Below are 17569 nucleotides of genomic sequence, written 5' to 3'. Positions count from 1 at the left end.
CAGCTTCATGCCCTTTCCTCCTTTCCGCATACTGCTCATGTTCTCTCTTTTTCAATTCTCTGTTTCATCCAAGAACATTATGATAAATTTTAATTAATTATTTAATATTCAAGAAAAAGTTTCTGGGAAAAGAAATTTTGGGGTGGAGCGAGAGATTGGCACCTTGTCAGGAACCAGTCTGAAAGATTTTAAATGAAATTCATCAACCCAACTTAAACCTTTGCTCTGTAACTTAGAGAACATTTTTTCTGAAAGGTCAGTCTCTGAAACCATACCCATTCACTGTCTTTATTATATTTGTTTATAGGAGACAGCCTTTCCAGTGGCTTTCAAGTTTTGATACCTTCTGATCCTTCTGACTTCTACTTCCGACTACTCTTACACCCTTCTATTGCTGGCCCTCTTGAAGGTTCTGGAGCCACCAAGCTCACTTCTGACCAAAGGGATTGGCATTTACAGTTTTCTCTGCCTTCAGTGTTCCTTTTTCAGGTATCCTAATGCCCAATTTCCTTCCTCACTTCCTCCAGGCCACGCCCATATGTTACCTTATTGGCAAGGCCTTCCCTAAAGGGTATTCTGTACCTCTCCCCACGCCCAGCACAACTTGTTATATTTACCTTGATTTATTTTTCTCCATAGCATGCCTCACTATTAGATAGATATATATTTTTTAAAACTTTCTACTTTTCTTTTCCTTTGATAATGAAAGTTCTAAATCTCATGAAGGCAAGGTCTTCTCTGTTTTGTTCAGCATTATTTTCCCAGCACTTATTATAGGGTCAGCAATGATAAATTTTTACTGAATGAGAATGAAAGTGAATATTGATAAATAAAATGATGATTTATCATATTCATATAAATCAGTTCATATATGTAAATTACTTTAACATGATTAATAATTTTGCCTGAGTATAAGAGTAAAATGAAAGAGGCTCAACAGCAACTTATTTCTACCAAATCATAGATTAGAAATGTCCCTCCACTAGCCCAAAAGAATCTCTGTGCATTCGTGAATAAAGCTCCCTTGCTTCAAAGCATATTACTGTATTCTGCAGGATGACTGTCATGTTAACTATATAAATCCATAAAAACTACAATAGAAAAGGTGTATCCTGGAATTGGACAAAGCACCACAGTATGTGTGTGTGTGTGTGTGTGTGTGTGTGTGTGTGTGTGTGTGTGTGAGAGAGAGAGAGAGAGAGAGAGAGAGAGAGAGAGAGAGAGGAGAGAGAAAGAGAAAACTCCAATTAAAATCTTTCATCTAATTCTGAACCAGAGTTAAAGGATGACATATATTATCATCTCCAAATTTATGACCCTTGAATTTTAAACAAGTTTTGATAATCAAAACAATGACACTAGAAACAAATACTCTTTTTTAAATTTTAAATTTTTATTTGTGGTATGTATGAAAAGGGATTTTTAAGAGAATAATTAAAGTTTTGGTATATAATTCATCTATTCAGGAATAAAGAATGTATTTGTTTCCAAAATACATAATTAATATATTCCAAAAAAATGTAAAATATACTTCATGCAGGTGTTAAAGTATTGTATTAGTAGTGAATTATTCTAAACCATTAACATCTTAAAAGATCTCAATATTCTTAATGTAATTTAAATTGTGCTTTCTATAGGCAAACCATACTGTATAACCAGTTATACGAATTCTCTTCACGTTTTACAATATGACACATGATGCTCTTACAAAATTTCATATTAATTCCTTTCAGAAGGAAATAAATACATATATTTTCAGGTGCAATAGTGGCATGGTAGGGCAGATCCTAAAGTAATGAATCAGTCCTTTTAAAACTTGCCTCTATTTCTCACCTATTGAGAGTGACAAAATCCTAAATTTGAAAGAGGTCTCCAGAGATACACATATTCTGTGCAGTAACTAGAATTGAGTCTCTTAGAGGAAATTGAAATATCATTAATAGAGAAAAACATCTTCTAAGAGTGTGTATCAATTCAACACTTCAGTTCCCAATCCTGCAATAAATGGAGATTGCTACATTTATCTCTGATCTTATTATTTAGGGTCTTGTAATTCAAAGGAATACATGTACTTCTTCTATATTGGTTACTAAAGTAGTTTTTACAGAACTGCTTTGTAAGTTCTGAAATTCCATTACCACTAAGTCATAGTGCACAAGGTATGTTGGTAGATAGGTAAGGAGATTTTAGGGGTTGTCAGTGCCATACTTAATTCAGAAATGGGACATGTCTCTTGCCACTTAGGTGAGAAAGGAAAAATCATCCAAACTTTTCTATATTTTTTTCCACACAAAAGAGATTGACATTAAATAAAGAGTGTTGGAATATATAGGAAATGATTTTAAGTATCTGTTAACAGCATTACAATATTAGTCATTTTAATTGAGTAATTACAGCTCTTTATAAAAGATCCAATCTTCTCCAAAATTTTATGTCTTGCTTTTTACATGAAATTGTATAGCAGATAATAGTATTGAAAGAAAATTGATTGAAAGATATTCCTAGAGTGTATGAAACTAAGTATAAATTCTATGAACAATAGAGGCTCAGGTAACCAGGGCAGGCTAAGGCTTGTGCTGCCGGCAGTGGCAGCAGCACAGGTGTGATGGGGGGGTCGCCTTCCCCTGATCTCTGATTGCCTCCCGCCCCTGAGGGCTCCCGGACTGTGAGAGGGGGCAGGCCAGGCTGAGGGACCCCCACTCCAGTGCATGAATTTTCATACACCGGGCCTCTAGAACAGTAATAAACATGTATTTCTCATATGTCTGTAGCTATCAGCTGATGTCAACAGGATTTTGTTGAGCTTGACTCGACTCACTCATTTATCTGTTCACTGTTTCTGCTATATTTTATCTTTCTCCAAGGATTAGTAGACTAGTGTAGAAATATTCATTCCACTGCAATGGCAGAGGTCAAGCAGAAACATGGAAAGGTCCTTGAATAAGTGGGTACTGATTTAAAAGTCAAAAATCTTGATTTTTGGAAGCTGCCTTTGCAAGCATTTTATTTTTATTTTTTAATTTTTTGAATATATTTTATTGATTTTTTACAGAGAGGAAGAGAGAGGGATAGAGAGTTAGAAACATCGATGAGAGAGAAACATCCATCAGCTGCCTCCTGCACACCCCCTACTGGGGATGTGCCCGCAACCAAGGTACATGCCCTTGACCGAAATTGAACCCGGGACCCTTCAGTCCATAGGCCGATGCTCTATCCACTGAGCCAAAGCAGTCAGGGCTGCAAGCATTTTATAGCTGACCTGGCATCTATCTTTGAAATGTGAAGTACATTTTACCTGTTTTATTTTTGTTGGTCTTTGAGGCTATAACTAAAAATTGAAAGAGAACAAGTCGGATGTTCACATTGTTTTATATCAGGTAATCTTTGGAACTATGGAAGAAGCTGAACATAAGGAAATGCAGGTTAGAGTTGATGTCAGAAGATCTGGGTTTCACTCTCTATTTATTAAAGTTGTGAATTCTTGGTCAAGTCCCTTAGAAAGTTTTGATTCCCAATGTGTGCGTTTGTCAAATGGCAGTTTTTATAATATTAATAACATAATATATAAAAGGATTTTATATAAATAAATTAATATAAAGTATATAATTTCATCCTAAGCAAAAAAATGTTTATTAACATCATAGGATTGTCTCAAGACTAAAATGTGGTTATATATACAAATACATGTTGGATAGTCTTAAGTAGTATACAGGTTTAGGTTTTTAATAAGAAGAACTATTATTCAGCATTAAGTTTATGATGCTATTGTTTTTAAAAATTGCTGTTATATAATTATTCTTTTGTTTAGGTCACCTTTTCTCGATATCAGTTTTAGAGCTTTATATTTTATAGAATTCAGAATAAATAAATAAAATGTAAAAATTAATCCTTTATGTCCTACATAGCATCTACATTAAAAAGAGTAACAGGTCAACTGCTTATTCAATTTGTGTAAATAATGCACATTTCTCTTGTTTTAATATCATTTTATGTTTTTAAGGCCTCCGAATCATGTTAGCTATACCAAAATTATCTCAGTATCTTTCTTCTGCCCCGAATTGTTACGTGACTACAGCCATAAACGTATGCTTTTCTCACCTATTTACTGTTCAGTAGTCTCATTTCAAAGGACATTCTCATTATATGACAGACACCATACACTATGTTAATTATGACCTAGATAAAGGTCATTGCAAAGACTGTCAAAACATCCCATCAGGTATTCTGGGACACAGGGTTTTGTTCCTAGGGCTATGTAGATGGCTTGAAGTGTTGTTCTCCATTATGAAAACTTTCACCAATTTATAAAGATAATGTGACAAAAACTAAGAGAAATTATGCTTTTACTTGAGATTGTAAAATATCGTTTAAAAATATAGCTAGCCCTAGCTGGATTGCCTCAGTGGAAAAGAGTGTCGGCCCATGGACTGAAGAGTCTTCAGTTTGATTCTGGTTAAGGACATGTACCTCATTTGTAGGCTCCATCTCTGTGAGCGAGGCAACCAATCCATGTGTTTCTCTCATGTCAATGTTTCTCTCTCAGTCTCCTTTCCACTCTCTCTAAAAGTCAACGGAAAAATATCCTTGGGTGAGGATGAACAACAACAATAAACAAGCATAGCTAAGTAGTTACACATATAATCACATTTAATATTTAAAATAAATCTAGGTGGTAGTATTCAATTTTAGAGATGGGCTAGAGGTAAAGGCATGGAAGGTCCCAGGAAGATCAAATAAATTGCTCAAGGCCACTTAGTAAAAATCAGAGCCAGAATTTCAACTTTGGTCTCTTGATTCTGAAGCCCATTATCTTATACTCTTTAGGTGTTGCAGCTTTTGATTTAAAAAAATCAACATATGACAGGTGCTGGTGGGAAAGGAGACTGGTGCAGCCACTATGGAAAACAGTATAGAGGTTCCTCAAAAAATTAAAAATGGAACTTTCATTTGACCTAGTGATCCTATTTCTAGGAATATATCCTAAGAATCCTGAAACACTAATCAGAAAGAATGTATGCACCCCTAGAGTATTCATAGCAGCATTATTTATAATAGCTAAGATCTGGAAACAGCCAAAGTGCCCACTAGTAGATGAGTGGATAAAAAGCAGTGGTACATTTACTAGTACACAATGGAACACTCTGCAGCTGTAAAAAAGAAGGATCTCTTACCTTTTGAGACCACATGGATGGACCTGGAGAATGTTATGCTATGCAAAATAAGCCCGTCAGAGAAAGGCAAATATCACATGATCTCACTTATATGTAGAACCTAAGGAACAAAATCAATTGACTAACAGAACAGGACCACAGACATGGAAACATGAAACAGACTGACAGATCTCGGTGGGGAGGTCAGAAGGAGGGCTGGAAAAGATTAACCAAAGAATTTATAAGCGTGTGTGCAGTATATGCATAACCCTCAGGCACCAACAATAGGGGAAAGCCTGTGAGAGGACGGGTGGAAGGGGGCCGCAGGGGTAGAGGGGGGACATCTATAACACTCTCAACAATAAAATACATTTTAAAAAGATTATGCATAAAATACTAAAAAAAAAAAAAAACTTTAGAAAGCTGAATTCCCATATTAAATCACAGTTTTAACATATAAATTGAAGTTTAGGGCATTTATTTTTTTTCCTTGATAAGAGAATCACTACCTACTATATGTTTTATAAAGAATAGATTGAAGTATTATCTATAAATTATGAAGGACTTCCCGTGCACTGAGCTTTTCCTCACAGTAGGCAATCCTCACAGTAGACTTAGAATGTAAATCCTATTATTTTCCACATTTTAGGATTGATGAAGCCACGGATTACATGGAGATTTGTTGCCATAGAAGCATTCTGGATTTTATTCTAAACTGCAGGAGAAACCACTGACAGTTTGATTAGGGGATGACAGGATCTGTTTGAAGTTCTAAATGTGTCATTTTGGTGAAGGACTGGTCCCTAGAGGGGACCAGACTCCACAGGGAGGCTGGATAGCAGGCCATGGCTGCAGTCCAGGTAGGAGACAGTCGCATTTGGACTGGTGGTAAGAGTCAGATTCAGAATGTATTTCAAAGCCACTTCTAACAGGATTTGCTGATGGATTGGATAAGGGTTACAAAAGAATTATAATTTAAGTATGTCACAAGATTTTTGCCTCGGCTGTTGGATAAATGGAGATTCTGAGAGGCTGAACATTGATGATGAGAAGGTTTGAGGGAAAAATGCAAGAGATTAGTTGCAGACACATTTATATTCAGATGAATATCCAAGAAAGCTGAACACTTTCTTAAATATTAGATACTCTGCTAAACAAACTGCTTAGCAAACAGAATCTGTTGGTTAACAGAACATATAAAAATGTTTGGCCACTGATGACTGAAAATCGTTTTCCCTATAAGACACCAATTCTACTATTACCTTTATTTTTAGTATTATGACAAAAATGGGATAAAGGAAATTATGCTTGAGAAGGATTAAAATTATGATATAATGTGTCTTTATGGGGAAAAATTTATAGGCAACTCATCCTCTCACTAGCAAAACCCAAAAAAATCCTTATGGTTTAAAAACCGTGAAATAAAAAAGGATTGAAAGCTCATCTTATGTTAGAGAAAAAGTTACCTAAACGTGCATTTCTCAGGATAATCTTTTGAGCAGAGGGGTGAGGTAAGAGATAATTACATTTGGCTATGCCAAAAATAAAGTGAAATAAAATTCCATTTTTATTCTAGTGTGGGTGTTGCATTTCAGGGGGAAAAGAAATTCCAGAATTTATTCATGAAATTTTGAAGTGCCAATACTTTAATCAAATTGTGAAAAGTATTTTAAACTTCTTATAGTGCAGTCCTTCTCATGCGTAATTTAAAAAATAAGCCTTAAAATCAGTGTGCCCTGTGCCTTTACCCGTGAACTCTTCCCTGGAATTTATCTTAAGGAATTTGTAATTGATAGTTACAAGGATGTTGACCATAGCACCTCTTTAAGAAAAAAAATGGAGTAATATTGGCCTTTGAAATATTTTGTATTCATATTATAGATTGCTGTGGCTGCAATAAGATTGATTTTGTAGGAATGTATTTAATATATCATGGAAGAACAAATGTTTAACATATAAATGATGAAAATATTAAAGGGCAAGCTATTTAATTTTATAGAGATTTTTTTTAAGTAAGTATACAGAAGATTCTCCAAGGATGTATATCAACATGCTTTATGTAGTTGCTGAGCAAGCGAATTTAGGGTAAATGGGATTTTTGTAGGGTTTTATGTACATTCAAATACTTCTATATTATACATTAATTGTGGTTTAAAAAAAGCATTACCACTTGTGATAAAGCATCATGGTGATAGAACATTAAACTTGATGTAAAAGATCCAGGCTTTATCCCAGCTCTACAGCAGTAGTCAGTCTAACCGAACCTTAGCTCCTTCATTGCAAATAATGTGTCACATAAATCCATGATGAAGTAAAACATACATGTGAACACTCCATTAAGAAATATTTATTTCACTTTTCAGCCTTCCAACAATGCTTGAGGTAGCTATTTATATCCACCTTTCCCAGATGAGGAAGCTAAATTTTATCAAGGTTAATGATGTGGTTCACTTCTGTATTTGAATTTACATTAGTGTGACTTCAGAGCCTTTGGGCTCCACTCAGCTGTTGGAAGAGGTAAAACAATAAAACAGTAGCTATATCATTATAGATGAATAGAATTAAAGGAGCAATAGAAGATGAGGCATAGTGGAAGAGATTTAAAACAAGTTGTCTCTTGAAAGCTAAAGAGAATAAATAGGGAATATAAGATAGATAATGGGTTGGACTCATTATAATAGTCAATTGATTTAGATTACAGTGAGTATAGTGCTAGTGGCATAAGCCAGAACTAGGAAGGACATTTCTTCCATAAATCTGTACTTCCCCCTATCTCTTATCTCAAAGACATTGTACAAATTCTCACATTAGCATGGACTCTCTTCATTCAAGACAGTTCTCTCACTTTTCAATGTTTATCCAAACAATGAAAAACTTTTCTTAAATCAAATTAAGCACTAAGAATATTTTGGGGGAAAAATTATCCTAAAATATTAAACCTTTAATGAATCACATACATGAAAACAATTTGCTTTTTTTTTTCTTTCTTTATTGATTAAGGTATTACATATGTGTCTTTATCCCCCCACTGCCCCACCCCACCCCCACACTCATGCCCTCACCCCCCTAGTGTCTGTGTCCATTGGTTATGCTTATATGCATGCATACAAGTCCTTTGGTTGATCTCTCCCCCTTACCCCCACCCTCCCCTACCTTCCCTCTGAGGTTTGATGGTCTGATCGATGCTTCTCTGTCTCTGGATCTGTTTTTGTTCATCAGTTTGTGTTGTTCGTTATATTCCACAAATGAATGAGATCATGTGATATTTATCTTTCTCTGACTGGCTTATTTCACTCAGCATAATGCTCTCCAGTTCCATCCATGCTGTTGCAAAATGGTAAGAATTCCTCCTTTTTTACCACAGAGTAGTATTCCATTGTGTAGATGTACCACAGTTTTTTAATCCACTCATCTGCTGATGGGCACTTAGGCTGTTTCCAAATCTTAACTATTGTAAATTGTGCTGCTATGAACATAGGGGTGCATATGTCCTTTCTGATTGGTGTTTCTAGTTTCTTGGGATAAGAATAAAATAAGTGTCTAGGATTTGCAAAGATGTACACTGTCCAATAAGAACCACAGGAAGCTAAATTTGAAAAAAATACATTGTAATGAATAGGTTATTCTTGCATGGCTCCGAAGAATCATGAATCTGAAAATTACATATTCTTTTCCTCTGCATTCACTTCTTTTTTTAATTTAAATTACTTATTGTTGAAAGTATTACATATGTCTCCTTTTTCTGCCATTGACCTCTCGCCGGCTGCCCCCGCCCCGCCCCCCCAGCACATGTCCCCATCCCCCTAGTGACTGTGTCCTTTGGTTATGCTTCTATGCATGGATACAAGTCCTTTGGTTGATCTCTTACTGTCCCCCCAGCCCCACCTCCCACCCTCCCTTCTCTCAGAGGCTTGACGGTCTGGTCGATGCTTCTATGTCTCTGGATCTATTTTAGTTCATCAGTTTATGTTGCTCATTATATTCCACAAATTAGTGAGATCATGTGATATTTAATCTCTGCATTCACTTCTAACTCTGGAAGGACCTCACCTCACATTCACTGATTAAAAGACATGCTTTAGTAAAACCTCTCCTTGGCGTAGCCTATGAAACAGAGTGAGTGATTGCTCTGATGTTAAATTAGTGATAGATGAGTCATAAAGCTTCAGGAGGTTGAGTTCCTTTTCTTCATCTGAACTGTGATTGATGAAAAAAATAAGGCTAGAAAACATGTGAGAAATCTTTATCTTATGAGAGGTCCGCTACTTGTATTTCAGCCTCTGGCTTTAAAATGTTTAAAAATGTGAAAAATTGTATTCTTGTATTTCTAATCACTATATTTTTTGTTTAAAATTCATTGAAAAAAAACACACACTTTTTTTCTCCTCTCACAAAGTTGCCTAATATTCATAATTTTTAAGACGTACTATAAGAAAAATACAATCTTATATTCTGATTCTGGGTAGGACTACAAAAATAACATTGGATTCTCCACAGTCTCTCTCTCTCTCTCTCTCTCTCTCTCTCTCTCTCTCTCTCTCTCTCTCTCTCTCTCTCTCTCTTTCTCTCCCCTTAGGCACATACCCTTTGCTTTCTTCCCCTAAGCTCCAAGGGCCTTCTTTTGCCTCTGTAATTTGTTTCCTTAGTCTACTTAGTCTAAGTAGCCCAGCTGGATTCTCTGCTCAATGAAATATATGAATAAAGAATAAAACAAAATAAAATAAAACAGAAGAAAAGGCAAGAAGGAAGAAAGAAAGGAAGGAGCTCTTATTTGATTTTTCTCTGCATACTTTTGGAGAAGCATGTCTCTTTCTGAGCCCAATTTCTAACTACATAGGAATTGGAAATAAACATTCCTGGTGCAATAGAAATTCTTCTAACATTTGTTATTAATAAACCTATTGATGTGTTAAGAATTCTACTAGAAATTCTGATTTTTAAAAATCAAACACTTGGATTAGCCAATAAAATGTGTAGCTCATGTGATAAGGGAAACCATCATAAATAAGAAAACATTCTTTAAAAAATCTTACAAAGCAACAGATTCTTTTAGTAGCAGTGGGCATAAAGTTTTGAAAGGATGTCAGTAGAGAAGTTTGATGAGGTGAAAGACACCTCTTCATAGTTGGAATACCATAGAGAAGAGAATGGCACATTAATTACAACATCAACTCTGTGCCCAGTATCTTCTTCTTCTATTCCTTTGATATTTATAGACAAAAAATCCACCCCATTTAATTCATATTCTCTTATTCTTATGATCTCAAATGTACTGAGCTTTCTAAGGAGCCCCAGTCACTCTGTATTATGCACATGCATCTTAGGATTCGTTTGCATCTTCTGATTTTATTTCCTAAGATAAAGTTTTACAGCCTAAAATATGTCTTTCCCATTATAGACCAGCCCCATGTATAATTTTAGTAAAGTAATATGTTACTGTGTTTACTTCTTCAAATACACAACTTCTGCTGGACTGTAATTCTCTTGACAGCAAAACCCACCAACTAATAATTTTATATTCTCAAGATATGTTTAAAATTAGAAAAAATATAGGATAGGTTAGTACATCTAGAACTTAACATTTTACTGCTTCCTCACCTTTCCCCAACTCAAGCTGTACTGAGTTATTCAATACATGCAGTTATGAATGTATATCAAGGGTGAATTTTAGCAAGATTAAAACACTGCTGCTGCTTTCCTGGAGTTGAATACATCTGATCTGCAACTTATATTGCGAACAGTAAGGGATTACCCCCGGCTGAGAGAAGGCGAGAGAAAGAAGTCTGTTTCAGATGGCACAGGGTGATGTTAGCCTATATTCCAGAGAGAAAAATCCATACATAGTTTCTCAAATGATTTCTGCATCAAATAAATGTAAAGGAAATAGATGAAACCGAGGTGACTTGAAAGGGGGGGTGCCCACAGGGATAATGACAGCCTCAGGGCTATTTTGCAAGTGAAAGATTGACTGGGGACCACATTAAAACTCCAACACTCCCCTCTGCCATTTCTCACCATTGCGTACAATTGTGGCAAAACTCTAAAAAGAGATAGGAATGTCCAGAAAATACTGAGTTATTTGTTGTGATTTTAAAAATGTTACGCTGCTTGGCCAGAAAAATGAGAACTCAGAGATACTCATTTTGAATTATATACAAATAAAAGATTCCATTTGTCCACAAGTGACTTTGTGAATTGAGTATTAAGCCCACTGCACTTTCTAGGAGACTGGTTCAGAGAGGGCACACACAAAATACTAATATTGAAATTCTGTTTATAAAGGTGGTGATGGTAGACTGTTTCAGAATAGCACAGTAAATTTTGCGTCTTCCTAAATCTAAACAAACAAACAAACAAAAAAACAATGCCAACCAGGACAACTTAATGTTTTTCCGGTCTATCGCCTTGTTTGCTTGTTTTTATTGTGAATTGGTTGTTTACACTTTCTTGTGATCTTTTTATTTTTCTCTTTCAAAAAGTGTGCCCCTACCACCTACCCTGTATTCAGTCAGTAAAGTTTCAGATTGCTAATTCATCCGCCATCAGCCTACTGGAAATGGAAATCCTCCCATACTTGTTATCATTTTTTTTTTTTTTTTTGCTGAAAATTCACAACTTAAGACACCCCAAATTCTTATTTTAGAATGTACCAAGTTGATGCTCTCTGGCTCATGTGAATAGAGAAAGAAAACCCATAGCTTTTTAAGGAGACTGAAGAGGTTACAAAGAGACTAAGCTAAGCCAGATTTAATATAATAAATGTAAAATGAATTAAATATAAAAGAGCAAGTCAGTTCTCAACCTTTTAAAAATTAGACTAGGATTAGTAGAGGGAAAAGGGGTGGGGAGAGGTGGAAGAGGGTAAAGAAGGGATAAATGCTGATGGAAGGAGATGACTTTGGGTGGTGAACACCCAATACAACAGACAGATGATGTATACCCAAAACCTATATAATTGTATTAACCAATGTCACCCCAATAAAATTTTTTAAAAATTAAAAATTAGACCAGCATTTTTTAATTGATTATAATAAAAAAACCTGATGTAATATTTTCTATGTGGAGGCTTTAATATTGAAATTATTTTAATATTAAGTAGAATTATGAAATATTGCTAATAAATGGAAGTTGGCATTTCTGTTACATATTCTTATCTATAATTTTTTTCTGTGAAAAACATGAGCTAGGCCCTAAAAGAGCAATAGTCTATTAATCAGTTAAGTATCCTATATCCTCTTAGTTCCCAGTACCTACTTCTCACAGTACTTAATACAATTTTAATTATATTATTAAATGTATAATTTAAACCTTAATATCTCTTTCTCCAACAAAAGTAAGTGTTCAAGAACACTGCTATCTCTCCCACATCTAGCAGCTTCTTGGTAAATAATTTTTGTTGATTATTTTTTTTTTCTGTTAACCTCACCCGAGGATATTTGGATATTTTTCCATTGATTTTTTTAGAAAGTGCCCCCCCCCCTTTTTTTAATCCTCACCCGAGGATATTTCTCCATTGTTTTTTAGAGAGAATGGAAGAAAGAGGGAAACCGATTGGTTGCCTCCTGCATGGGTTAGGGCCAATGATGGAGCCTGCAACCGAGGTAAATGCCCTTGACCGGAATGGAACCTGGTACTCTTCAGTCTGAAGGCCAGTGCTCTATCCACTGCGCCAAACTGGCTAGGGCTGGGTAAATAATTTTTGAAGGAATGATAATGAGACTCCAGGAAGTTAAAGCATTTTCCCAAAGAATACAACTAGCGTGACAGAGTCAAGATGAAGTGCTCATTTCATTTGTTTATTTTCCTCTCAACACACACTGCTTTTTATTACCTGAAGGAAGGAAAAGCAGCAATTGATGTTAAAGTCACCTGCTGGCTCTACAAAGCAGGTAGGTTTGTTTATTTATTTTCATTTTTTGTTAATCCTCACCCAAAAGTATTTTTTCCATTGATTTTTATAGAGTGTGGAAGGGAGGTGGGGGGGCAGGGAAGAGAGAGAGAGAGAGAGAGAGAGAGAGAGAGAGAGAGAGAGAGGAATTGGTCGCCTTCCACACGCACCCAGCCAGAGTCAGGCATCCCGGGTGCACAGAACAACACTCTAACCATTGAGAACACTGGCCAGGGCAGTGGGTAGATTTATTTATTTTTCACAGTGAGTGGTGAGATCAATGCAGGCAGATTAAGCCTTTCCAACAAATAAACTTCTGTATGTGGCTTTGGTTCCATTCCCTCTGTGTGTTTTATTTATTTATTTTTAAAAAATGAACTGCTTTTCCCTCATCACAGAGGCCAGGAGAGTTGAGCACCTCACCTAAGGACTTAATCTCAGTGGAAAGCAATTATTTCAACTTGCAGACCGGTCTTACTGCTCAAAGGCGATCATTAAAAAGCACATTGGACATGTTTTACTTGAAATTTTCCATATGTATTTTTTTCTTTATGAAACCTGTCTTTCTTAACTCCAAAACATAAAGAAATAGAATAAAAAGAGAGCTTTAGAAAAGCATGGGATGTGAGATGTGATAAATGTGAACTAAGTATATATGTACTACATAACCTTATATTAAATGGAAATATATATGTTCAACAAATCCACTGAAGAATGTGTTAGATATTATAATATTTCTCATAAAAATATCAAGATTCCTAAAATATTAAATTAAAACCTTATATATTATATCAAATACTTAGTGACTAGACGTAGTTATTTTATTTTGAATTTCTTACCCAGGCAAGTCAAATTTTAATACAAACTTAAATATCATTAAAATGATATACAATAACCTTCCACCATAACATATTGCATATTTTACTTATGGAAAATTCTTCTTTACCTGCGCATAAGAATGTGGTAACATAATTTGCACAAAGTGGGCTGTATCCTGATTAGTTCTTTACTCTTTATGAGAGTTAGGATATTTTCAATCTGAAATTTTTCCATTTGACCTCATTTTCATCTGTCTCTGTGGTGTGTACTTCTTAGCTCACGTAATTAAGGCTGGGCCACTGTGATATTCCTAAGTGGTTACTCCGAGCTGAGCAGAGAATGGCATTCCCCCACACTGTGCTGTAGAGCGTGGAATTCTTCAATTATTTTGACATCTTTTCTTTGTCATTGTTTGTTTGTTTTAAATGAGTGGTCACAGAAAGTCATCATAGATCATTATTCGGATGGTTCTGGTGTGCTGACTCCTAAACAACCTTCTGTATGTGACTCGGTAATGGGGTGCATTTCGTATTCTCTCTAGGCTCAAGAGGGCAAGATCTGAATATAGAGGGCAGCTGAAGATAAACAAAGAAATAAAATGGCTCTGAATGTTAATGTAAAATAATAACTCCATTTCAAGAGAGTTGACCTTGGTAATTATGTGGTTGGAATATGTTCCAGTTAGGAAAATGCTTCTTTTTCTCCTTGCAGTTTAGGCTGTTCTGTCTCAGAGAAATAACAGATTTCCGTGTGTGTGTGTGTGTGTGTGTGTGTATGTGTGTGTGTGTGTGTGTGACTGTGGGTGAGTGTGCATGCTTGTCCACATGTATGTGTGATGTATGCTACAGTTACCTGCGGACAAGTGGGTGGATATGGACGTGACTCTGATCAGGAGAGCTCCAGGTGGTCTCCCTTCGGAGTGCCTGCCTGCCCCATGCACATTTCTGCTGCTGCCTTCTGGGTGCTACTTGAGAAATATGGATTCTGACTTGGAGAAATTTACTTCTGGGAACAGGGGAGGGATCTCAGGATGGGAACAAATTCTGTGAGCCCAGTGAGTTTGAAACGCATATAGTCTTGGATATAAGAGTGAAACTATGGATAGATATACAAGTTTTATTAAAATAAAATTGAAGACATGGAAAAAAAAACACGCTTGGGAAGGGGTTTATCTAAGACTTTCAGAGATGACTTGAAGCAATCTTATTTTTATATAAATTTATTTTCTTGTTCTTTATTCAATACCTTTAATTACTTGAGCCCCTCAGTCTGGACTGGTGTCTATCATATAATTACCTCTAAATATCTAAGGTACTAGTATATATTTCATCTATCCCTTTAAATCTTGTTCCTACCCTCTCTGTCCACCATGCTCTGGGTGCCCAGGGGTCTGGCTTGTGGCATCCAGCTCTATCAGGAGATGCTCTAATCCTTTGCCTTCAGGTTTGATCTGGCTGATGGAGGGGCCCAGCAGGAGAATGAATCACAAAGAATGAGGTTGGATTATTTATTCACCCAGTTCCTTTACTTTTGGATTACTTCCGGTTGGTTGAACTCTTCAATCTAAATTCCCGCGTAGGTGACCTTTTGCATGTGACTGTCTTGTCTGAGTTCTGGAAAATGCTCTTTTCCCTCCACTCTTCAGACCTAAGGGTGCTTCTTATTCTTGTAACCTCCTGCTGTTAGGGTGGGAACCACACTATAATACCTTGCCTACAGTTTAGAACATTTCAATATTAAACTTTCCCAGTGCTACCAAAATATGCTGTTTCCTGCCAGGACCTGATGGATATAGACAGTAAAGCAAACATGTCCTTGCTGAGACCCATGAAATGATTAACCACATTGTACTGAAAAGACTGAATCCCATATTTCCTTTCAATCATGTGGTAAAGTAAGAAGGAATTTTTAATAGAACTGGATAAAGCATGTAAGAAGACATAGATTAGGAAATAAATTGCAGATGGAAAACATATTACACTTTGTCCTTTAAAAATAAATACTAGTCTGGCCAATGTCGTTCAGTGGTTGAGCCTCAATCTATGAAGCAAGAGGTCACAGTTCAATTCCAGGTCAGGGCTCATGCTCACTTCCCAGTAGGGAGCGCGCAGGAAGCAGCCGATCGATGTTCCTCTCCCAACGATGTTTCTATCTCTCTATCCCTTTCCCTTCTTCTCTCTCTAAAATTAATTTTAAAAAAACCAAAAGCATTTAAAAATAAACAAATACTAAAAGAAGTTGGTCCTTGACAAGTGGGGGGTGGAGGTGATATTTGAATCATAATTTGGAATCTTGAATCATGGCTCCTGGGATCATTAGTATCATGGCATTTCAAAATATCACAATATTTGTTGTAATACTTGGTTCTTTCATATTATTTCTCTCTTTGAAAAATGAGTTCCTTTCCTTGTACTCTGCAGGTGTGAATATGGATTTGGGGGTTTCTATTATGAGGCGTGTTTGTCTTCACTGCTTAATGTGCCAAATATTTGTTATGCATTTATTTTGCTTGGTGTGGACTTAACATCCCTTCCACGCGGAAGTAAGAGCTGATGTCAGCTTCCTTTGTTTAGTGTTGTTTACCCGGAGTTCTGCCAAATTTATGTGGTAGTCATTTAGAAAAGACTTGAGGCAACCTTTTTTCTAGATAAATTGGATTTTTCTTTATAAATTGTTAACAAAATGTTCTGGCAGCTGGCCATCACTTTTTAATCAAATAAGTGCCCTTCACTGTTATTAAAACTCAAAAGAAAACCCATAATATAGTAAGAAGTTCTGTACTTTCCTTGAAATAATAAAAGTAAAATTTGGCTTTGGGCTAGACATAGTAAGTCCTTAGTTATTTCTTGAACAAAATAAATATGAGCAGGACTTGACCAACTTTCACTCTCCTATGAAATGAGGAAATATGATTTAAAAGTCAATGTAACCTAAATTGTGAAATATTTATCATTTCTAATATGTACATTTATACTTTGTTGTAGTATTAGAACTTAAAAAAAAACCTTATAATTAGAAGGTGTCATCTTAGATAAACCTTTCAGCAGCTACAGGCTGTTTAATTATTACACATATATAATTATCATTCCTGCTGGAAATTTTCAACTGATAGAATGCTTTATGTAGTCTTAGGCAGGTAGAAAGTAATTCCTTATGTTGAGTGAAAATCTTACTCATTATTAAGGCAAATTCTGTCCTTGGTGATATTTCAATACTTTATAAATCTTTTTTTTCCAAATCCTCTTCTCTTTATATCAAGCATTTATTATCTCCTCTTTACGATGTTATTTACTCTTCTGTTTTCCATGATAAAGCTGGCATCTTTCAAATATCACTTATATATGAGGTTTGATATACTTCTAAACACCAAAATGTTATAGAGAAAAATAATTACTTTAGTCATCTGTTAATATTTTCAGTTGCTTCCTCAAATTACAATAATATACTATAAACAAGTTTTATATTTTCTTTAACAAGTTGATTTATTGTTCAAAAACAATTCTTTGAGGATTTTATCAGATTACATTGCAAGATTGTTAAAATTTTTTAGAGTGAAAGAAAAAACAAAAACAAACTGAGTACTCCCTTTTTACTATGACTGACTCTCTTTGATAAATTATGTAACTCTTGAGATTTTAAATAAACTTTAACTCTTCCTTATATCTTTATCTACTCTCAAAAAAGGACATTTACAAATTCCCGCCCCCAAAAA

Source organism: Myotis nattereri, assembly GCF_964212035.1.
Source record: "Myotis nattereri genome assembly, chromosome: 17".
Classification (NCBI taxonomy): domain Eukaryota; kingdom Metazoa; phylum Chordata; class Mammalia; order Chiroptera; family Vespertilionidae; genus Myotis; species Myotis nattereri.
The sequence above is the reverse complement of the archived record's forward strand: the minus strand, read 5'-3'. Positions refer to the sequence as shown.